This window comes from Rutidosis leptorrhynchoides, chromosome 4, assembly GCF_046630445.1.
Source record: "Rutidosis leptorrhynchoides isolate AG116_Rl617_1_P2 chromosome 4, CSIRO_AGI_Rlap_v1, whole genome shotgun sequence".
NCBI lineage: Eukaryota > Viridiplantae > Streptophyta > Magnoliopsida > Asterales > Asteraceae > Rutidosis > Rutidosis leptorrhynchoides.
The window spans coordinates 413702641-413728645 of record NC_092336.1 but is presented as its reverse complement, the minus strand read 5'-3'; the positions used below and the strand labels follow the sequence as shown (position 1 = coordinate 413728645).

General features: G+C 35.1%; 1 long non-coding RNA gene and 1 pseudogene across 1 annotated transcript; both read right to left on the bottom strand.

Moving 5' to 3' along the window:
• Positions 1 to 1511: 1511 nt before the first annotated feature.
• LOC139844365 (uncharacterized) lies at positions 1512 to 4166 on the bottom strand. Its single transcript, XR_011757916.1, has 5 exons — positions 4075 to 4166; positions 3892 to 3987; positions 2151 to 3312; positions 1857 to 1989; positions 1512 to 1691 (listed from the first exon to the last, which is right to left on the bottom strand). It is a non-coding gene; the product is annotated as an uncharacterized lncRNA (long non-coding RNA).
• Positions 4167 to 24064: 19898 nt separating this feature from the next.
• Positions 24065 to 26005, bottom strand: part of LOC139842019 (secoisolariciresinol dehydrogenase-like) — a 30042-nt pseudogene continuing 28101 nt past the window's right edge.

Sequence of the window (26005 nt, the reverse complement as noted above, 5' to 3'; positions counted from 1 at the left end):
TAATAACTTAGTTACGAGACATTAATTTAAAAAGGAAGAACATAGCTTACAGTGATTATTTATCGCGTAGCGTTACACGGACAGAGTTCATATATATATATATATATATATATATATATATATATATATATATATATATATATATATATATATATATATATATATATATATATATATATATGTATATATATATATATATATATTAGCTTACAGTGATTATTTATCGCGTAGCGTTACACGGACAGAGTTCCTACTTTAAAACCAGTAAAACATTTCTTACAATAACCCAATTATTATTAATCTTAACTTAAACTTAATATTATAAATAATAAATATAAATATAGTTTACAGAAAGAAAGAAAGAAGAGTGTGAAGGTGTAGTATCATTCGTCGAATTCGTTGGCTATTTATAGCACTTGGCCTGACATTTGCTTCCATGCGATCGCATGGAATTTGTGCCTCCAGACCATGCGATTGCATGGCCTCCTGATCCAGCTCATATGCTTGCCAAAAACGTGGGCGGCTCTTATATTTAATATATATAATATAATATATATAATTTTATATAATTATATATATATTATATTATATTCTTGTGCAATGTTGACTTGTAATTTTAGCTCCGTTGACTCGCGCGTTGATGCTCGGTTCATGTCTCGGTTCCGGATTTTCGAACGTCCTTTCGTATGCGTAGATATCTTGTACTTTGCGTTCCGCGACTTGTAATCTTGTAATTTTTAGACGTTTCTCATCAATAAATTGAACCACTTGGATTGTATCTTGTACATTTGAGCTTTTTGGTCATTTGCGTCTTCAAATCGTCATTTGCGTCTTCAGTCTTCGTACTTATTTATTTAAACGATTATTACATAAAAATAGAACAATAGTAACTAAAATCTTTACATATTAGGATAATATTGCGATTAAATATATGTTCTTTTGGAGCACTATACACATTTATTGGCCTTATCTCCGTGGCATCAGTTAACTATGGTGGTCCATGTTTGACTTGACTGCCTACTTGACCCAATATACTTGTTGTTTAGTTTCTCATATACTTAAAGATATGGGTTTAATTTATGTTTACCTCTTCTATCTCTAAACCCTCAAGCTTCTTCTCAAAGTGGGACAACAGAAGCATAACAAGGTTGCTTTAACTTTTTCAAATGTTCATTAGTGTTGCTTGTATGAAATTTGCTCAAACGTTTACCAAGCCACGATCATTTTGTTAATTAACATAACTACTGAACCGAAGTATTGTAACATCCCTAAATATAACGAAGTATTTGACGGTACGTATTCGGAATCATTGTATATACAATCTACAACATGTACACTTCTAATCAATAACGTAAGTTGATATGTAACAATATCTACCGAATGATGAAATTACCAAAAGTAACTTCAAAATCGTATATGTGATCTACAACATACCAAAATATTGCGTAATTTGATTTATGCAACAATATCAACAATGATAAAGTGATCAATAATCACTTCAAAACCCTAATTAACAAGATAGAAAGGTCAACATCAAAATCAGCTATTCAACATCAATTAACAAGTATTAGTCACTTCAATTACAACAATAATGAAACTGGAAGCTTATATGTATTAGTGATAAATAGACACATATAAACCTAAAACAACTTTAAGCCAACACCTAACCAAAAACAGTAACCCAAATGTCCCTGAAAGAGATAAACAACATCGTAATCAAACTCCAAGGTTTAAGTTCATTAAAGTCAATATATGAAAGTTGAATAAAAGTTAAACCCTAAACTTCACGAGAATTAATAGATGGCGTTCAAGAAAAAAAAAAAAAAAAAAAGAAAGAAAGAAGAAAGAAGTAACACCTGTCATAAAAAGAAGACGAATTGGATTAGAGATGAAGATTACCGAAACTCACTTCAGAACCCTTTAAAACCCGAAGCATCAAAATCACATCGAGTCAACATAAACAATCGGGTATCCAACGTCCAAATATACCTGAAAGAAGCATAAACAACGTCATAATCAAATTTCAAGCCTAAAGTTTATGAAAATTAATAGAGGAAGCGCGAATAAATCAAATCCTGAAGCTCATGAGAATCAATATATGAAAGGTTTAATAAAGCCAAAAAGAAAAGAAAAGAAAAAAAAAACAAAACCTGTGAAAAGAATTGGATGAACGTTTGGTGCAGATACGTATTATGAAATATAAAAGGTATAATATAATACTCTGAAAGATAAGATCGGAAGAAAGAGTCATCAGCTGTTAAACACAACTAGAAAGGGTTTGGCCGCGCGATGCGGCGGTTGCGTTTGAATATATGTGGCTCGATATTTGAGCATAGTATCGGTTCATAATTTGTACAAAATAACTATGTTTGTTTACGCAGCTGATGTTATATTAGAAACCCAGGAAAATGGCTATGCATGTAGACATAGCTTACATTACTTACTTTATTGTCTACTGATTATTTAGTACTCACTACATACATACTGATGGTCTTACACACTTACTACATAAAATGAAACTATAGGGTGTGAATTCGAAATGGTGTATAATTGGAGTCGGCTATAGGGTGTGAATTCGAAATGGTGGGCCGGGAAGCCAATAGCAGGTATGGTTTGGATGTCTGCCACCCGAACAGGTAAAGTTATGCACATTTAGATATTGAAGGGTCAAAATGATTACCTTAACGAAAATACTTCCAAACTCATTTTTAGGGCACCTGAATATTCCAACAAACTTAATACAACATACTTGACTTAGTTTATGTGACTATTACTCTATTTGATACCAAAATGATCAAACGGGTCAAAAGGGTCTAAATGGGTAGAAAACAACTTTAACTTTATAATACCCAAACGACCTTAGTTATCATCCCAAAGTGATTAACTCAAGTACCACAACCATATATCAAAGACCGAAAACCTACGACGGTAGTGAAGACCTTTTCAAATGATTCGAGAATTTCACTTCAAAATCCGAAATGGTTCCAACGAAATTAAAAACCTTATCGTTCAAACACAATCTCTACCGGGACAAAAAGCCACAAAATCCAAACCCGAAGGTTGGATGATAATCGTACAAACAAAAAGCCACAAAATCCAAAACCCTAGGGTTAAATCGAGACCACCACCACCCAAAAGATAAACCATTTGATCATGTGATTGTTTGCCAACGAAATCTTAAAAACTCAGGACTGATAAAGACAAAATAACTAAACAAAATAGAAACTGTAATTCTACATTTGACATAATAAACATGATATTACCTTTTGCAAGTAAAGACACAAACCGCAAATCGAAAATTCATCAAAGAACCTGAAAAAAAGCAACACAAACCACATTATAGGCATCCATATATGAAATAACTACTTAAAGTTATAAGTTTAAACACCAAAAATGTAAGTGAGTGACCCACCCATATTGATATAAAAATTACAGACAAAAATAAGAACCAAAATTGCCTCCAAAAATTATTATGTAAACGAAATAGAAAGTACAATTGTAGATGTTACAAATTATCAGTAAAAATATGAAGAATATAAAGAACTCTAAATTAGAACTATGTACGATAACTAAACAACCAACCTGCTCTAATAACTCCATTAGAAAGCAAATAATCAAAGTACATCCAAAATTTCCAAAACTAGTTCATTCACAAATATAACATTTACCAGTCTATTCCAAGAGTAACAGAGAACGAAACGAACATTGAAAAAACAAAAAACAAAGAACAATCCAACGAAAAAAAAGATGGTGAATTAGGCTGAAATATAATCACCAAATATTCATAACATTACCGCAACAATTTCAACTACTAAGTTAAATATCGGTGGATTTAAACAGAAATTAAAATCAGCAAACGATAAAATTCATAATTTTCATATAACAAATTACCTTTGAAAGGGAACTGAAATCGCTTGTAAAAAACCTATTGTTGTTGTTGTTGTTGTTGTTGTTGTTGTTCGTGTAACTCCACACCTCCATCTTCATCTAATTTAGGTACATATCACAAAGGGAAATTAGGTTACATATCAAAATAATAATGGGTATTATTTATTAAAGTAAACACCTCTTTACCTGGTGATTCGCGCTGCCTGACGACTGCCGTTGCTGCCTGACGACAACCGCCGGGTCCAACGGCAACACCGTCGCGGCTAACAGCGACGTTTGAAGTGTTTTCTGAAGGAAATGGCCAAAATGATGGTGGCATTTAGTATAAGGATAGTATAGTATAAGGAATAGGAAATGTGGCATATTGATTGTTATGCGAGGTTTATACGAAATAATTATATTTTTATTACGAAATACTATTAAATACGATACAATTTTACACAAAATTTTACACAAGTTATTTATTTATTTATAGAGTAGATATACCTAAACCTTGCTACAACACTTATAGGCAGTGTACATAATCGTACAGTAGTGTAATTTTTAGTAAGTCCGTTCGTTCCGCAGGGAGCTAGCCAAGTTTAACGCTATATTTTTCTAAAAACTATATATATATATATATATATATATATATATATATATATATATATATATATATATAAGTAGTATTATTATTATTATAAAAAGGGGGTTTTACCGTTTAATGACATATTTGTCGATTTTATGTCTTAAGTCACAATTAAAACCTAATGTAAAATATTAAATATACAAATGACTTAATTTAAAGCGTAAAGTAAATAATAAAAGTGCGATAATTTAAAGTGCGATAAATAAAATGACAATAAATAAAATTGCGATAATTAAAAAATAAAGGAATTATGCTTATTTAAACTTCCGTAATCATGATGTTTGACGTGTTGATTTTAATTTATTACCATGGGTTAATTGTCCTTTGTCCTGGATTATTCGATATGTCCATACGGTTTTGTCCTTAATAATCCATCAGTCATAAATATAAAGTGCGAGGATCTTCGTCAAATTATCCTTATACCCGAAGTCAAATATTCCAACTAATTGGGGATTCAAATTGTAACAAGGTTTTAATACTTTGTTTAATGAATACACCAGGTTATCGACTGCGTGTAATCCAAGGTTTTACTACTTTGTTAACAATTACACCAATTACCCTTGAATGTAATCCACACTTGTTTTAATGAGTCCATTAACTATTAATCCATCCCCGTATCCGGTTAAATGAACAATAATTTGTATTTATAGATATCCCGCCCACCGTACCCGATTAAGCGTATGTGGTTATATATAGATACGTCAAATTGTAACCTTTATATTAAATTAACGAGGTATCGTTTAGTTAATATAAAGCCCATTAATAGCCCATAGTCTAATTTCCATAAGTGTCGTTCTTTTGTTCAAACCCCAATTATGGTACAAAGCCCAATTACCCCGTCTTAATATTTAGTCCAACATCACGATTACTTCGATTTAAATAAGCATAATAATAACTTAGCTACAAGACATTAATTTAAAAAGGTTGAACATAACTTATAATGAGTATTAATTGTGTAGTGTTACACGGACGGAATTTCGACTTACAAACTTACAACATTCGCTACCATAACCTTATTATTATTAATCTTAAATTAAAATTAAAATTATAAATATAAATATAAATATATTTGAGAGATAGAGAGTAGATAATTTTTTGTGTAAAATTCGTCGACCAAACGTTGCAATTTATAGAACCTGACCTGCTACAGCCTCTCATGCGATCGCATGAATTTAAGGCTACCAGGCCATGCGATCGCATGACCTGCTTTTCCAGCTCACCAAGCAACAAAAACGTGGGCTGCTGCGTATTATTTAATATTTATAATATAATATATATAATTATATACATATTATATTATATTCATGTGCATCGTTGACTTGTAATTTTAGCTCCGTTGCGTCGCGCGTTGATAGTTGGTTCATGTCCCGGTTCCGGGTTTTCGAACGTACTTGCGTACTATTTAATATCTTGTACTTTGCATTTCGCGGCTCGTACTCTTGTCAATTTTAGACGTTTCTTATCAATAATTTGAACCACTTGGATTGTACTTTGTACTTTTTAGCTTTTTGGTCGTTTGCGTCTTCAATTCGTCGAATCCATCTTTTGTCTTCACCTTTTAATATTTAAACGAATATCACTTGTAAATAGAACAATTGCAACCAAAAACTTGTCTTTCTTGAAGGATAATGCTATGAAATATATGTTCGTTTTTAGCATTATCAAATATTCTCACACTTGAGCGTTGCTTGTCCTCAAGCAATATAGAACTTGAATATAACTTTACTAGAATCACTTCTTTATTCTTCACACTTTGTACATCAGTGATTTTAATACGGCGGTATGAACAATGATAGTAACGATGTGGTTTACGGTCCCACATGACTATGAAAATTTAGATCCTTTAAGGAAATTGGATCTTTATGAAAACTTTTGATCTTTTGAAAATTCAATCTAGCTTTTACCCTAGATAAATTTTCCGGAATAACCCTTCACCGGTGTTTGCAAATTGTTTTTGTGGGTTTTGTGGGTTTCAGATTTGAAAATTTTAGCTCAAAACTTGCGGTTTTGTGTCACCCACTTGCTAACCTTGTATTGGGAAAGCAACACGTCCAGTTTACTTGCTTCGTATATTACCTTTCGGTAAACTACCGTCCGGTTGTAAAGGAAAGCGTTGAACAAGCAACTGTTAAGGCAATGTCCCGTGACATGCTTTTGATTATGGTCTATATCGTGTCGGATGCAATTACTATCCTTTTTAGGAGCAATAGTAAAGATCACCCTATAATTTTTCGGTCTGGCACAAGGTCCTGTCTTCGACCATGCTATGAAACCACCGTTCTTACGGTTGACACCCGATTTGGTTCAGGTGACCTAATGAATTCTAGGTGAATTCCTAGGATTTTACGTTCAATGGTAATGAACGCATTGAAAATAGGGTTTTCAGAAAACAAATCGGTTTGTAATTTGATCAAAATATTTTCTCGTTCAAGCTCGAGTTTAGATATCTTTGAATTCCATGAGTTTGAATTCTCAATCTTTAAGGTCAATCTCAAGGATTGAGTAATATCAGTCTTAAAAGCTGATTTTTGATCTTTAAGGAGATTATCTGAAAGGGCCCGTCCTAATCCATCCGGACAAAGTCCACATCGGTTATGAACGATTCACAACAGTTGATTACATCGCGAGGTACTTGACCTCTATATAATACATTTTACAAACATTGCATTCATTTTTGAAAAGACAATCTTTCATTACATCTACGGGTGACGACATGCATACCATTTCATAATATATCTTACTATAATTGACTTAATAATAATCTTGATGAACTCAACGACTCGAATGCAACGTCTTTTGAAATATGTCATGAATGACTCCAATTAATAACTCTAAAATGAGCAAAAGCACAACGGAAGATTTCTTTCATACCTGAGAATAAACATGCTTTAAAGTATCAACCAAAAGGTTGGTGAGTTCATTAGTTTATCATAAACAAACATTTCATAATTTTAATAGACCACAAGATTTCATATTTCCAATTCTCATAAATAAACGTCCCATGCATAGAGACAAAAATATCATTCATATGGATTGAACACCTGGTAACCGACATTAACAATATGCATATAGAATATCCCCATCATTCCGGGATCCTCCTTCAGACATGATATAAATTTCGAAGTACTAAAGCATCCGGTACTTTGGATGGGGCTTGTTGGGCCCGATAGATCTATCTTTAGGATTCGCGTCAATTAGGGTGTCTGTTCCCTAATTCTTAGATTACCAGACTAAATAAAAAGGGGCATATTCGATTTCGATAATTCAACCATAGAATGTAGTTTCACGTACTTGTGTCTATTTTGTAAATCATTTATAAAAATTGCGCATGTATTCTCAGCCCAAAAATATAAAGGGTAAAAAGGTAAATGAAACTCACCAGACAACTTCAGAAATAAATCACAGAGATGTGACCGAAAATCGGAATGCAAGTAACCGTAGACCCCAACCTAGAGAACATATGTTGGTCAATAAGTGTCTAATAAGCTAGGTCGGTCTATAGGGTTCGTATAGTCTTATTGCTCAAGTCCTACTCATAAATTTAGCAAAAGTCAACAAAAGTCAAAGTAAGTCAAATGTAAGTCAAACGCAAGTCAAACACAGTCAACATAGTCAACACCAGTCAACAATCTCATAATATTACTCAAGTTGGTCAAATAGTCAAACATAGGTCAAACTTAAGTTATACATTTTTATTTAGTAAAAACAATATTATTTACATATGTGTATATGTAGTAACTTTACAGATGATTTCGAGTCCCACCAAATCTGATATAATACTTTGGGTCGTGACCTTTGGAAAGTATGTCATCCCACCTTTCTATAGACAGTTTATTTGACAAAGACGGAGTTACAGTTTGAAAGTTATGACCTCGCGAAAACAGTCCTTCAAAACACTAAATGCTGAGTTTTGCTGTTGTTAACAGCATTGGATTCTCGACAAAATCATACATATAACATATCGTTTTAAAGCTTGTCGTAAATACTTTCAATATCAATTAATGGTTTTTATCCAAACTTAACCAATTTCAACTTATGAGTCCGCAAAGTAGGCTCGAGAGTCATTTTTGACACTTTTGTTAAAAATGCTAAAACTTTCGGTTAACGATCCAAATTTGAATCCGGCTGACCTGAGTTAACCAAATTTGTATCACAGCTCAAATATGACATTTTAGATGTGTTGGTGACTTTCGTTTTCCAAAATTATGCATATAGGTCAATTTATTCACGTTTGACCCGAATAGGTCATAAATCTCTCTTTAAACCAAAATAGACCCAAAACTCATTTTTAAAGCACCAAAACTTGCAGGCATACTTAAATCAACATATAGGATTTGTTTATGCTGACCGTTATCCATTTTGACATTTTTAGACTCAAACGGGTCAAGTGTCCAAATGGACGGTCCAAGTTCGGGTGTCCATTTTCGCATGCAATTATCTCAAAATCTAGAAACTTTTAAGATACAAACACCTATATGAAAACTTAACTACTAATCATGAACTTTTCAAATATAAAATCCACATTTTCCAGAACTCAAGTTAATTAAACATATTGGCCTGTTTAGTTTGTAGTTAACACGTATTGTCACAAATTTTCACGCGCGTCATACAACAACGGACATAATTCATAACACATAAAACATGGTAACATAGAAAACTCCAGATCAAAAGTAGACTCAAAATAGATTCCAAAAAGTCTAGCCAGGGCCTCATACGATGTCTACAAGTCAGGTTTCAGAAGAGGTACATTTATGGTTCGTTAAATCAGTTTCTGACTACGCACCAATCTCGTAATGGCTATAACCGGAGCTAGGGACATGCAAATCAAGCTAGGTCAGTGGTCCTAGTTCAAGGACAAGTCAAATTACCACATATCCAAAAATGAGAAACTTTTGTTTAGCCAATTGGTACAGTTTATTCAATCAAATTGGACATTCTGTTTCAGCTCAATTTAGAAGTTACCAAATCTACGGCCTTAGTGTTCACAATGTATCGGGTTTCAGAGGTTTCAATAAACTAGACATTTATCACATAACATACAAAGTTCAATAATCCAGAAGGCTAAGGTCTCAAAAGGTGTACAACTCTTACTATAAAACTATAGGTGCATACGTTACAGATTTGGACAGAATGCAGGTTACCATTTCGACACGCACATTACTCAAGCTTCAAAAATCCAAATGATGCAAGGCCTAGATGAAACGTTAACTACAACATATGAAATTTTCAGATATGCAAAGTCCTAAATCACTATCATACTTCAAATAAATTTAAAAGTCAGTTTTATAATACTGAGCAAATCAGTTTTTCATATACGATCAATTAAGCATAACGGGAGTATTACAAATCCAAATAGCATGATATCCTAGTCTAACTTGAGTGTTTTTAAATTCTCTACACAATTATGATCAGTTTAAAATTCAATTCTATGTCCATTTTCCAGAATTCGACATAATCACATATTCATCACAAAAACTTCAATCAATCATATCTTAAGCATACGGTAATGAAAATACGCGAATCTAAAGCCTAAAATTATTAATTTTTTGAGAGGATTTTAATTATATCATAATATTTAACATTCAAGAAAACCAAGTTTCTGTAACCACACAAAACAAATTCGGGATTAAACATAAACACATCAAACGAGCAATATAACACATACAATCATGTATAATCATATAGACTTGAGCAATAGACACTATATCTACCCTAATATGTAACAAAAACATGAAAACCCAAAAATTTGAGTTTTTAAAACTTACACAAATCATGAAATTGTTGGTATGGATGTGTAGAGCTCTTCGAGAGGAATCCGAATATATAAACGATTTTATGATCCATCAAGTTTTTAAGGTGTTCTTGAGTGATAAAAGATTGATGATGATGATGAATAGTAGTGGGTGTTCTTGAGAAAAAAATTGGGTGTTTGATAAAATGAATCTGGAAAGGGCAATAATATAGATAGCTTAGATAAGGTCACGGGTGTTTTACTGGTTAATCACGGGTATAGATATAACACGGTGTAATAATTAAATAAACTCGGGTATTAAATGTATAGTCACGGGTTGGTATTTAATTTTTATCTGTTATCTAAAACCCAATGTATTTTAGTTTAATATGATTCAATGATTGGTTAATTTTATATTTATAAAAATTAGATATATATCTATATTGTTTTAAACCTTTTAAAATTCTTGACGTCATACCTAGTTGGTGTGTTTCATTATTTATTATATTTTTAATAAGCCTATAATTTATAAAACTCATTTTCGGATCATCGTTTATTTTAAAATCACATAAGTTCCTTTTTAACTCGTTTACTATCAATTGAATGACAATTGAGCGTTACCGTTGTTTACTAAATAACTTCGAAATCATTAAATATATATTCTATACACTTTATTTATATGTATATATACTTTCTAAATAATATTTATTATATATTATTATTATTTACGTAATTAATTCTAACAATTACAATATATAATATTTCATTTTATTATTTACATACATACATATATATATATATATATATATATATATATATATATATATATATATATATATATATATATATATATATATATACATATCTATTTACAAGTAATCGTATTGTGAGTCATCGGGAAAAGTCAAAGGTCAAATGGATTCATAAAAATAGTTCAAAATTTTTGAGACTCAACTTTACAGACTTTGCTTATCGTGTCGAAATCAAGTAAGAATTAAGTTTAAATTTGGTCAGAAATTTCCGGGTCGTCACATTATCCTTTCTGGGGATCTGATTCATTAGTCTTATAAGCTAATTTGCACGGTGCCCCCCATTGTACGAGACAGATCCTCTCATGGTTAGGATAAGTCTGACCACTTGGCGACCCTGTTTGATGCTGTGGTCCGTGGATTTCCAGCTGATTTTCGAGAAAACTTTTCAAGATTTTTCGTAGACTCTACAACTGGTCTGGACGACAACTTCCTGACCTAAATCAAGAAGCGCGTGTATTTTTTTCTCGGAAGACTTTACTTCCTTTTAAATTCCATTTATATTACAATAAACTGGGTAAAACCGATTAATATCGTCCAAAACAAAAGTATTTTCAATTATTTTTACAAAAATATGTGATATATGTTCTAAATAACTTGGTAAATTTTTCCCACACTTGGATTTTATTTTCCTTTCTTTACCTTTTTATTCTCCTCTATTCCATTTTAAATGAATTCAAGCATTTTGGGTTGTTTCTCAATTTATATCCTTTTCGAGGTAACAATAATTTCGGTGTTAACACCTAGTTTTATCGTTCATAAATATGTATAAACATGATTTTGAATTCATTTATTTGAAAATTTTTAAAAATTTTATTAGAATTGGGTAGTCAGTATATAAGACTAGGGCTGTTCTTAAGAGCACTAGATTCTAATACAACTATTGCGTTACTAGTATTTTTAATGGTAATCAAGTGTTTAAAATTTTAAAACCCGAAAGAATTTAACCTCTTCCCACACTTAAGATCTTGCAATGCCCTCATTTGCAAGAAATCAGTAACAATTTAAATTATTGAGGGTGATTAGTGTAAAAAGATGATTAAAATTTTACCAAAGTTTCCAAACATATTATTGTATGCTTTGAATGATAAATGGTGCACATCATTTGTTCATTCCGTCTGTTGTTACATCACACTTGTTTTTCATTTTGTCGTCAAAATTAATAGCTTTTGCTGAACTTAATGCCAGTCTTTGAAAATGCGCTGTTTTACCCTGTTGTGTACATGAGATAAAATACATACAATACAAATATAAACATGCATGTTAATTTGAAATGGGACTTAATATCCCACTTTCAAATTACAAAAATGAGGTCGTGGTCAAGTACGTGGCCGAGGACGAGGGCAAGGATATTTCAAACGTGGAGGCAATAATTCTTACAAAAATCAAGAAAGAAGCCAAGATTTTCACTCAACAAGAGGTCGCGGGAGAGGCTACACAAGTAGAAGGCCAGGGTATGACAACTCTCAAACTAAATGCTATAATTGTCATAAATTTGGCCAATATGCTTCGGAATGTGAGAAGTCAAACAATTCCATGCAAGAAAGAGTAAATTTTACATAAGAAGATAACGAAGCCGTGAAAAACACTTTGTTACTAGCATGCAAAGGTGAAGACAACGGAGAATCGAATTTGTGGTATCTTGACACGGGTGCAAGCAACCATATATGCGGTGACAAAAGCATGTTTATGGAGTTAGACGAGGTAATAAGTGGAAATATCACCTTCGAAGATTCCTCTAAAGTCTCGGTTAAAGGCAAAGGTAAGATCCTCATCCGCTTGAAAAATGGAAGGCATCAATTTATCTCTAACATGTATTATGTGCCCAATATGAAGACGAACATACTGAGTATTGGACAACTCTTAGAAAAAGGCTATGATATTCAAATGATAAATAGTAGTCTTTCTTTAAGAGACCAAAAAGGAGGTTTGATTGCTAAAGTGCCAATCTCAACGAATATGATGTTTCTGCTAAATATTCAACATGACATTCCAAGATGTTTAAAAGCATGTTTCAAAGATAATTCTTGGCTTTGGCATATGAGATACGGGCACTTCAATTTTGGAGGCTTAAAATTATTATCAAGTAAAGGAATGGTGAAGGGTTTGCCTCCAATTAATCATCCGGATCAAATATTTGAGGGATGCCTTCTAGGAAAGCACTTTCGAAACAGTTTTCCAATAGAGGCTTCTAGTAGAGTGAAGAAACCTCTAGAAATTATTCACACGGATGTGTGTGGACCCATCAGTCCACCGTCTCTCAGTAAAAATAGATATATTCTTCTATTCATTGATGATTTTAGTCGAAAGACATGGGTCTATTTTCTAAAAGAGAAGTCGGAAGCTTTTGGAATGTTCAAGAAGTTTAAAGTGTTTGTGGAGAATCAAATTGGTCTCACCATAAAGGCGATGAGCTCCGATCGTGGAGGAGAGTTCACATCCAAGGAATTCAAGGAATTTTGTGACAACAATGGCTTACGAGGTCCTCTAACTCTTCCGTATTCACCTTAGCAAAATGGTGTTGCGGAAAGAAAGAATAGGACCATCCTTGATATGGCTCGGAGTATGTTAAAGAGTAAAAGGATGCCTAAGGAGTTTTGGGTTGAGGCAGTGGATTGTGCGATCAATCTAGCAAATCTCTCGCCCACTAGAAGCGTCAAGAACAAAACGCCCATTGAAGCTTGGAGTGGAAGGAAGCCTGGCATCTCACACCTACGAGTGTTTGGAAGTGTGGCATATGCTCATGTGCTAGATCAGAAGAGGACGAAGCTTGATGATAAAAGCGAGAAGCTCATATTCGTGGGCTATGACTCAAGTTCAAAGGGTTACAAGCTATACAATCCCAAGACCGGTAAGTAATCTCAAGTCGAGATGTGGTGTTCGATGAAGAAGTAACATGGGATTGGAATGTTCCCGAAGATGAGAATTATGATTTTCTCCCTTATCCGTTCGAGAGTGCTATAAGGAACGAAGAATATCTAGAGGTTCCAGAGCCTTCTAGTACACTATCTCCACACTCGCCACATACTCCAACCACACCAGATGAAGCGACATCAACATCAGGAAGAGAATCAAGTAGGCTACAACTTCACATAAGGAGCATTGAGGAGTTGTACGAGGTAACTCAGCCTATGGAGGATCTAGCATTGTTCTGCCTTCTCGCCGATTGTGATCCAATAAGCTATGAAGACGCAGCAAAAAGCGAAAAGTGGAAACGTGCCATGGACGAGGAGATTCAAGCAATCAAGAAAAAGATACGTGGGATCTTGCCACACTACCAAAAGGGCATAAGGTTAGTGGTGTAAAGTGGGTGTACAAGGCCAAGAAGAATTCCAAAGGTGAAGTTGAAAGATACAAGGCAAGGTTGGAGGCGAAGGGATATAGTCAACGAGCTGGCACAGACTATGACGAGGTATTTGCTCCCGTCGCTCATCTAGAAACTATAAGATTAATAATCTCACTTGCGGCTCAGCATAATTGGAAGATTTATCAAATGGATGTAAAATTCGCGTTCCTTAATGGCCACTTAGAAGAAGAAGTCTATATAGAACAACCTTTGGGATACATCGTGAAAGGCCAAGAGAATAAGGTGCTGAAATTGAAAAAGGCCGTATACGGGTTAAAGCAAGTGCCTCGTGCATGGAATAGTAGGATAGACAAGTATTTCTAGCAAAATGACTTTACAAAATGCCCACATGAGCATGCTCTCTACACCAAAGTAAGCAAGGATGGAGATGTTATGCTTGTGTGCATATACGTGGATGACTTGATATTCACCGGTAGTAATCCCAGAATGTTCGAGAAGTTCAAGAAAGCAATGGTTCGGGAGTTCGAGATGACTGACATTCGACATATGGCTTACTATCTTGGGATTGTGGTGAAACAAAAGAAAGAAGGAATATTCATATCCCAAGAAGGTTATGCAAAGGAGGTGCTGAAGAAGTTTAAGATGAATGACTGCAAGTCAATGAACACACAGGTGGATTGTAATCTCAAATTGTCAAAAGATGATGAAGGGTACTTGGTTGACACAATAGAATAGAAGAGTTTGGTTGTGTAGCGACCCGATAAAATCGTCATTTTTCGTTTAATTCTAACTATGCTATGCACTTCCGATTAACATGAAACTTGACCAACATGCTCACATATGATTATATAACTTAGAAAAATTGTTGGAAACCCGACCCGACCCCGTTGACTTTGACTTTGACCAAGTTTGACTTTTAGTCAAACTTAACCTAATACTTATGCAATCGTTCTAATCCTCTTTTATACTTGATTCTTGCATGAAACTTAACAACTTGATTCACATGCTATATAATTGAGTCGTAACGAGCCATAGGACTAATTGAACACATTTCGCCCGACCTTGTGTCGTAACCGGTAATTGATACAACTTACTTGTTTAGGTCAAGACTAGCAATTGTCCTTGCACACGTTTACTTGTGAAGTACTTTATTACTCGTGCACTCAAGGTGAGATCATAGTCCCACTTTTACTCTTTTAAACTTACGTTTGGGATGAGAAAACATAAATGTTTTATTTTACAAAGTGAACACAAGTACGAAAACAAACATTCTACATACGAGTTAGAACAAAATCCTCAATTCGATTATCATTAGTTACACTTGCCGGGTGTAAGCGAGAACTTATGTTATATGGCCATACGGGTTTGACAAGCCCTCATTCGGACGGTTCGCTACCGTTATTGGATGAAATATATTTTCGAGAAACAGTGTATGTTCTAACACTATTGTGATGAGGTTCTATGGATGGAAAGTTAAGCCTTGATAATTGGGTGCTCGTGATAACAAATTTTAGAATGGTTTACTATTATTTCAATATTATAAATCTTGTGGTTCATTTGTACTTACTTACTTACTTACTTAAACCTATGATTTCACCAACGTTTTCGTTGACAGATTTCTATGTTTCTCTCAGGTCTTTGAACGATATGTGATACATGCTTCCGCTCATTATTTTGATACTTGAATTGGATGTCGAGTATATATGCATACATGGAGCGTCTTTTGACTTTATTTTAAACTGTGTCACATAGGTTTCATTTGTACTTATAACTTTGTAACGTAACTAATGGTTGAACTATTCTTGTAAACTTTGAAACAATCTTTACATTTGAAATGAATGCGACATATTTTGGTCAAACGTTATTTTAAAGACTTATGACCACGTAACGGGACCTAAGTAGACGGCGCCGTCAATGACGATTTTTTTGGGTCGCTACAGATGGTATCAGAGCCAGGTTGTAGGGATTTAGAGTTCATTGGTGTCAACCCCGAGTCATTGGGTGCATTATTGAGTCTAGACTACAACCGGCATATAGACTTGAAGTAGGAGTTACTTGACTACTTTTGCATTTATACTCGAACTCTTTCATTCATATCTAACTCTTATTCTATCTTGATCTCACGTTGTTTAATTTGATTGACACGCCACCTTGACTTTGTGAAATAATGTCGAATGCACATATGAATTAGGGTAATATAATTGCCGGGATTATATTACGGTGACTCATATGAACATTCCGACATTAAGACATAAAGAATTTAAGGCGAGTCAAGGAAAATTTTCTCTTTATCCTTATTCCACATCACGATTAGTATTATTGAGAATACTAATCAACGATATTCTTGCGTTTTCAAGGAACAATGGCACACCGAGGTCAACACAATACACTTCTCGAGACTCTCGAACAAGCTCTTCAACGAATGATAGCCACCACTGTGGATGCGGCCATGGCTTGTAACTCCTCCTCCAATAACAACAATCATGGAGCCGGTAATTCAAACGAGGCGTGCTCCTACAAGAAATTCATTGGGTGCAAACCTCCCACTTTCGATGGAACCGGGGGACCGGTTGCTCTCACCCGATGGTTTGAACAAACCGAAGTTTTTTTTAGCATAAGTGGTTGTCGGGACCAAGATAAGGTCAAGTTTTCCACCCTCACTTTCGCCGGTATTGTTCTCTCATGGTGGACAACGTATGCACAATCTGTGGGTACCGATGAGGCCCACATACTCTCTTGGACCGAATTAAGAGAAAGAATGATCACCAAATACTTCCCGCGCGAAGAGACTCGAAGGCTGGAACATGGACTAAGAAACTTAAAAACGGTCCGGAATGACCTCGAAGCTTACAATCAACGGTTTGCCGAACTAGCCTTAATGTGTCCAAACCTCATGACTCCCGAGTCCCTAAGAGTTGAACTTTACATGGATGGCCTCCCTAAGAGCATTCGGCACAGGGCAATGTCATCCAAACCCGCTAACCTACAAGAGGCTTTAACGATGGCCCGCCAATTTATAGAAATGGTGGATGAAATTGAAGCGCCGGCACCAACGGCCGCGAATCAATCGGGTGGCAACAAAAGAAAATGGGAAACCTCCCCATCAAGCAACTACAACAACAACTTCGCCAAGAAGCCTTTCACCTCCGACGGTAAGATAGGGTATGTCGGAAATCTACCTTATTGTAACAAGTACCGCAAACATCATTTGGTGGAATGTGGCAAATCATTTTGCAACAAATGTCAAAGAAGTGGCCATGTGGCCCATGATTCTAAAAGTACCGCCCCCGTCGCTCAAAAGGGGCCCAATGTACCAAAAACGGGTGTTTGTTATAAATGTGGCCAACCGGGTCATTTTGGAAATGCATGCCCAAAGAATAAAGTTAAAACCAACGCACGCGGTTGAACTTTCAACATTAACGCCAAGGATGCCCGAGATGATGATGAGCTAGTCACGGGTACGTTTCTTCTTAATAACTCTTACGTTTCTTGCTTATTCGATTCGGGTGCCGATAAATGTTTTGTATCCAAGACTTTAACTAATTCTTTTATCACTCCACCACTTCCCTTAGATACTACTTATATCATTCAGGTGACCAACAGAAAACTATTGCGGGCCGACAATTTTATCGGAGGGTGTACGTTGAAATTTTTGGGTAAAAAGTTTGAAATTGACTTGATACCTATACAACTAGGGAGCTCAAAACCTATTCGTTAGGAAGAAAATGTTTCCCCACAAATATGTATTGATTATCGTGAACTAAATAATTTCCGGTTAAGAACCGATACCCTTTCCCCCGTATCAATGACCTCCTAATCAATTACAAGGATTCCATGTGTATTCCAAAATCAACCTCCATTTGGGTTATCATCAATTAAGGGTTAAGGGAGAAGATGTCTCCAAAACCGCTTTCCGAACTCGTTGCGATAGATATGAATTTCTTTAGTGTCGTTCAGTAGCTAAAACTCTGTCCGTATTCATGGATCTTATGAATCGCGTATGTAAACTTATCTAGACAAATCCGTCATCTTATTCAAAGGTGAAGACTTAACCTATTCAATTCAAGCGAAGAAGAAAACGAACAACGTCTCCGTCTTACGCATGAACTCTAGAGAAGGAACAACTCTATGCTAAAGTCTCCAAGTGTGAATTTTGGCTAACGAAGTCCAAATTTTAGACCATGTTATTAGTAGTCAAGGTATAAAAGTCGATCCCGCAGAAATCAAGCCATACGTAATTGGGAAACTCTCACGACTCCGACTTATATTCGTAAATTTTTGGATCTCGCCGGGTATACCGAAGATTCATTTCTGACTTTTCTGTATTCTCGACATTTAACCTCGTTAACTCATGAAGTAAAGAAATTCGTTTGGTCCATCGAACAAGAATCGACATTTCGTATCTTTAAGAAGAAGTTAACCATCGCACCTATCCTATCTCTTCCCGAAGGCACTGATGATTTTGTTGCATGTTGTGACGCCTCCAAACAAGGTTTTGGGTGTATGTTAATACCACGAAGGAAAGTTATTGCCTACTCTTCTCGACAGTTGAAATCTCACTAACGAAACTACTTGACACGCGAACTTGAATTAAGAACCGTTGTCTTTGCACTTATAATGTGGAGACACTATCTTTATGGGACCAAAGGTACCATTCTCACCAACCACAAAAAGCCTCCAACACATTTTCGATCAAAAATAACTCAACCCGAGACAACGACGGTGAAATGAAACATTAAATGATTACCATCCGGGCAAGACAAATGTCGTAGCCGATGCCTTGAGCCGAAAGGAAAGAATTAAACCTCTCCATGTCCGAACCTTGAACGTGATTATCCACACCAACCTCGCTAGCCGGATTCGTGTAGCACAAAATGGAACTTAAATATTAAAATATTTCTAAGTGAACACCTGGAAGGCCTTCTCTCTCGACTCGAGATCAAAGAGACTGAAATTCGTTATTTTGCCTGAAGAAATTTGGATACCTAATTACGGGCTCGATCAACTTTCTCATCACCACGTACCACGTTATATAACTTCGTTATTTCACTATTACCGTATGATATTACCGGGACCCAAGATAACACACAGTCCAGGGATACCTCTTTCTTCATTGACTTATCATCCTTATGCTTCCGATAAATAGTCAGCTACTACTCAACTCCGAAATATATAACTACGTGTACTATCTCGTTTCCACCAAATCTCAGCATTTGACCACAAAATGCGCGATGCGACTGTATCAGAATGAAAACCCCTCCTATCATTACGCTCATACTTCCGTATAAGGAAATCTTATCATCCAATCTCTCAATGGAGAGAGACTCAGCACACCATACCAATATTCACCACGAAGGGGAAATAATCTAATCGAACTTATTCAGAAACCGACGAGATGAAGGAATTCTATTCCAACACGGTGTGCCATCGTCAATTATCTCGAATAGAGATGCTCGTTCCACTTCTAGATTTACAAGAAACCTTGGGAACACGTTTAAACATGAGTACCGCGTATCATCCAAAACAGATCAAGCGAACATACGATTCAAACCTCAGAAGACATATTACGAACTTGTATTATTGCCTTTAGCCGATTCCTTTTACGATGATAGTTATCATTAGAGTATTAACGCAGCACGTTTTCGAAACTTTATATGGCCGCAAATGTTGTTCTCCTATTCGTTGGGCCGAAGTAGGTAACAAGCAAATCACCAGATCCGAACTCATTCAAGAAGTAACAGTTGGGATAGTTCAATTCAAGAAAGGCTCAAGACGGCCGTAGTCGCCAAAAGAGTTATGCCGATGTTAGACGTAAACCTCTCGAACTCCACGTGAGTGACCGCGAAATATTGAGAAATCTCACATTGGAAAGGTGTAATCCGTTCCGGGAACGTGGAAAGTTAACTCCGCGATATATTGATCCTTTTGAAAGCTTAGGGCGTATTGGACCAGCTACATACCGTTTAGATCTTCTGACTCAATTAAGTTTCCATTTATCCTGCATTCCAGATATCAAACTTAGAGAAGTGTCCTGCGGAACATGAACTTGTTACTCTTTTAGATGAGCTTACTATTGATGACAAACTCCACTTCATAGGAGAACCGGTTTAAATTATGTATTGTGAAACCAAACCGTAGACAACGTAAAATCCCGACTGTCAAAGTTCGTCGGAATGCCCAAGGAAGTACCTTCACTTATTCGTAAAATTGACAACGCGAGGTCTCGAGGAAGAGACATCGACTACTACTTCCAACTAAATTTCGGGATGAAATTTCTTTTAAGGTGTGGGTAATGTAACATCCCGCATTTTTTCGTAAAATTATTTTAACGCCCGTCTTTTTATTTTATATAAAACTCTTCGTATCTAGATTCGTATCTTCCGTTACTTAGCGTTTCTAATATTCACGTTGTTTAATTATAACATCTCTCGTTTACTCTAGCGTAATTAAAATATTCGTTTGGTTAATTCCCGCACCCGACTACAAACTTGAGGGACTAATCTTGTCTCTTGTCCAAACATGGTCAACTAGTCACCACCTCCCACCACTCACCTCTCATTCTTCTGTTATCTCCTTCTCACTACTTCCACTTTTCTCTCATTTCTTCAAACAAGGATCCATCATCCAAATTCGATCTAGGAAGCTTACAACAAAACAAATTACATATTTGGAATCCCCTCTTCATCCTCTACAACTTGATACAAATTTCATCTCGTTTGGGTAACTTTCTAAAAACTCTAGATTTCATGTTCTTAGTGTTTTTGACTTGAAATGGTTATAATTAGTGTCTATGGCTCAAGTCTAACATGAATATGTGTTTGGTTTGCTCGATTTGTTGTTTTGAGTAACTAGCTTGAATGTGAAAAATGGGTTAGTTTAATATTTGTTTTTGGTTTGTTAAATGTTGTTAAATGTTAAACCTTATGTATTAAAAGTGATACTAGCATCATTAGCTTGGTTTTGGTATGTTGGATGACATGAAAACCTTACATTAACATGATTAATGATTTTGTGATTCTTGACTAGGGTTTGATAGATTTTAAAATGAACTTTTGATGCATTAAATGCTTTGCAATATTGTTAGTAAGTGTTTAATTGCAATGTATATTTAATTACCTTCGAAACGGCATATCGTATATGTAAATTGGATTCCCGAATCATGAAATGCGTTTTACGAACTTGAAACTTTGATAATGGACTTTAACGATCATTCGAAGAGGATTTGGTCATTTTAAATGATGTAATTATTTGATGATATGTGTTTAGTTGTATTCCTCATCAAAATACCTTTCCAACGATATAAAATACGTGTTGTAAGTGTTTTCGATTCATAAATTGTGTTTGATTGAAGTTTGGCTCGACACTTAGAAAATTTTCAGCAACTCACCAGGTCAGTTGATTGGGACGCCATCCCAATCCCTTGGACGCCGTCCCACCCTTCACTGCTGGACGCCGTCCAGCCATTCTGGACGCCGTCCAGATGATCTATGAGGGGCTGTCCAAAATTGTCATTTTTCGTTTAATTCTAACTATGCTACGCACCTCCGATTAACATGAAACTTGGCCAACATGCTCACATATGATTATATAACTTAGAAAAATTGTCGGATACCCGACCCGACCCCGTTGACTTTGACTTTGACCAAGTTTGACTTTTAGTCAAACTTAACCAAAAACTTATGCAATCGTTCTAATCCTCTTTTATACTTGATTCTTGCATGAAACTTGACAACTTGATTCACATGCTATATAATCGAGTCGTAACGAGCCATATGACTAGTTGAACACATTTCGCCTGACCTTGTGTCGTAACCGGTAATTGATACAACTTACTTGTTTAGGTCAAGACTAGCAATTGTCCTTGCACACGTTTACTTGTGAAGTACTTTATTACTCGTGCACTCAAGGTGAGATCATAGTCCCACTTTTACTCTTTTAAACTTACATTTGGGATGAGAAAACATAAACGTTTCATTTTACAAAGTGAACACAAGTACGAAAACAAACATTCTACATACGAGTTAGAACAAAATCCTCAATTCGATTATCATTAGTTACACTTGCCGGGTGTAAGCGAGAACTTATGTTGTATGGCCATACGGGTTTGACAAACCCTCATTCGAACGGTTCGCTACCGTTATTGGATGAAATATATTTTCGAGAAACAGTGTATGTTCTAACACTATTGTGATGGGGTTCTATGGATGGAAAGTTAAGCTTTGATAATTGGGTGCTCGTGATAACAAATTTTAGAATGGTTTACTATTATTTCAATGTTATAAATCTTGTGGTTCATTTGTACTTACTTACTTACTTACTTAAACCTATGATTTCACCAACGTTTTCGTTGACAGATTTCTATGTTTTTCTCAGGTCTTTGAACGATATGTGATACATGCTTCCGCTCATTATTTTGATACTTGCATTGGATGTCGAGTATATATGCATACATGGAGCGTCTTTTGACTTTATTTTAAACTGTGTCGCATAGGTTTCATTTGTACTTATAACTTTGTAACGTAACTAATGGTTGAACTATTCTTGTAAACTTTGAAGCAATCTTTACATTTGAAATGAATGCGACATATTTTGGTCAAACGTTATTTTAAAGACTTATGACCACGTAACGGGACCTAAGTAGACGGCGCCGTCAATGACGATTTTGTCGGGTCGCTACAGGTTGGAAGTCTCAGGTACCTAACATGCACAAGGCCAGATATTCTCTACGGAGTTAGACTAGTAAGTCGATATATGGAAGCACCTACGATAAATCACTTGAAGGCAGCTAAGAGGAAACTTCGCTACATCAAAGGTACGGTTGACTATGGTCTGTTTTATTCACCTTCTGATCACTTCAAGCTAGTTAGATATAGTGATAGTGATTGGGCTAGAGACAAAGATGATCGTAAGAGTACGAGTGGTTTCGTATTCTATATGGGAGATACGACATTCACTTGGAGTTCGAAGAAGCAACCCATTGTGACTTTGTCAACGTGTGAAGCCGAGTTTGTAGCAACAACATCGTGCACCTGTCATGCAGTATGGCTCAGGAAGTTACTAAATGAGCTTACATTTTTTCAAAAGGAAGCTACAGAGTTATATGTGGATAATAAGTCTGCGATTGCTCTAGCAAAGAATCCAGTCTTCCATGATCGAAACAAGCACATCGATACGAAATACCATTACATCAGGGAGTGTGTAACAAATAAAGAGGTGCAGATAAAGTACACGAAGTCATTTGACCAAGTTGCAGATATTTTCACAAAGCCTCTAAAACACGAGACGTTTCAGAGATTACGGAATATGCTCGGAGTGACGGAATCAAGTTTAAGGGGGGCTGTTGGAAATTAAACTTGATTTTGGGTCATGTGTTTTGGATTTGGGCTTGCAAATATACAAGTATATGGATCAAAATTGTAGTTCAATATCTAGAAACTTCATGTAATATGTAGTAGTCAAAGTGTGTAGAATAATCATGTAAAATATCTAAGTCTAGAAAATAATTAGGAAATATCTAGATATTAGTTGATGATGAAGTGTTCTAGAGTGTTCCATTGTGTAGTATAAATAAGGGGTTTCACCCCTCATTTGTAATCAAGCAATGAGTAATAAAAAGAAAAGTTTTTAAGATCAATCAAACTTCTAAATCATCAATCATCTTTTCTACAAATAATATATACATAGCCTCCTATTTCTAACAGTCACTTGCTAAAAAAAAGAGCAGTTTTAGCAACATCCTCAGTTTTAAGTGTTACACTCTTAAGATTTGCTACCGAAATATTCTTATCTTCTATTGTCTCATCATCAAGCCTAAATAAATTCTTTATAAGTGAAGTAGCCATTGCAAAAGGTGACAAACAATTAACTCGAATACCGAATTGCCCAAGCTCTACCGCTAAATTTTTTGTTAAACCAACTATAGCGTGCTTTGAGCAAGTATAAGCATGTGTAGTCGCACCACAAATATTTGAAGCACTACTAGATGATAATATACAACCACTTTGTTGTGCAACCATAACTCTAGCAGCATGTTTCATCCCCAAAAAGACGCCAGTAATGTTAATATTAACTACGCGTTCGAAGTCTGCTTTTTCATTGTCGATAACACGATCCTTGTTAGGATCACTTATGCCTGCATTATTGAACATGATGTCTAGTTTTCCATAAGTGGAAACCGCAATATATATCTACGACGTTTTTAATATCTTCTTCGCTTGTCACATCACAATGAACATATATCGAGTTTGAAGTGCCTAAGGCTTCACAAAGTGCTTCACCAAGGAGGTCTTGGATATCCGCTATGACGACTTTTGCACCATGTTCGACAAAAAGTTTTGCGGTGCATTCTCCAACACCACTTGCTCCTCCGGTTATTAGAGCTACCTTACCCTCTAATCTACATGAGTTAAAAATTATATAAATAATAAAATAAAATAATCTTAGGGTTTAAACAAACATAAAACACTAACATACTATAATGAGTTTGTTAATTAATTCAAGCACATTTTCTTGATCATATAATCACAAGATTTTGATCTACACTAAATACTTTCAAAATCTGGTAATAGCATAATACGCGTTATAATAACAAACAGTGTATGCGCGTTTATTATAACAAAAGCGTAAATTCAATAAAATACAACTTGCATGAGTTGAAAGCAATTAAAGATAATCTTCTTGTTGGTTGCCATCGCCTTTGGAGATAATCAAATGTGTTTTTAATGCTTGTGGATGCAAGTATGGCCCTTACATGGAATTTATATAAGCCAAGTATATACGGAGTACTTTATACCCCTGAATCTTCGGAACGAATTTTTTTATTTATTTAGTTATTATTTTTTGTGTGCAAAAACAATCATATAAATAGATGGATCTAAAATCAACAAATACAAACCGATATAATGAACAACAAAAACTAACCATATTCAACCCCCACAACATACATGAAACAAACAAACAAGCAAATCAAATCAAATCAAATTTAATCACCAACAGAGTTGACTAAAACTAACAAGACATGCTATAAAACCACCAAAACTATAACGAACAGTACCTAAAGTATCGGAAGGACCAAACGAGTTAGGGTGAAGAGGGTGAGTTATTTCAAGGAGAGTAATGGATGCATCTAGTTTTACCAACTCGTAGGTTGGTACCGTGGATTGCGTTTCATCGAAGTATTATGGATAAGTTGAATCTCTTTCTTTCGAGGGATTTCTTTTGTTGGTTGGCTATGTCTCGTAGTTTGTAGCTATAAGTGCCAAAAAGGACTTCACGGTTTGTTACAATTTTCATCACATAGTTTGGTCAATACAACTATAGAGTTCACATGTTTTAATTCTATTGTCCATTATTTCTTTTAGCTAGGATTTTTTAAATTAATTATTCACTTCTATAAATGAAAAAGAATAATATAATAAAGTTCTTTTGTGCCCCTACGTATGCATGTAAGACAAAAATGGTTAGTAAAAGTAAGGGTTAAGAGTGGAAAGATAAAAAAATACGTGTGACAATAACTTTTTCTTAAATTGTGTATATTTTTCTTGGGATAACAGATTTGGGACGGAAGAAGTATATTGTACCTTGTTGATTTTCTTTAAATCGAAATCTCTACGGTTAGTTTTGTATATGTATAGAATTAAATC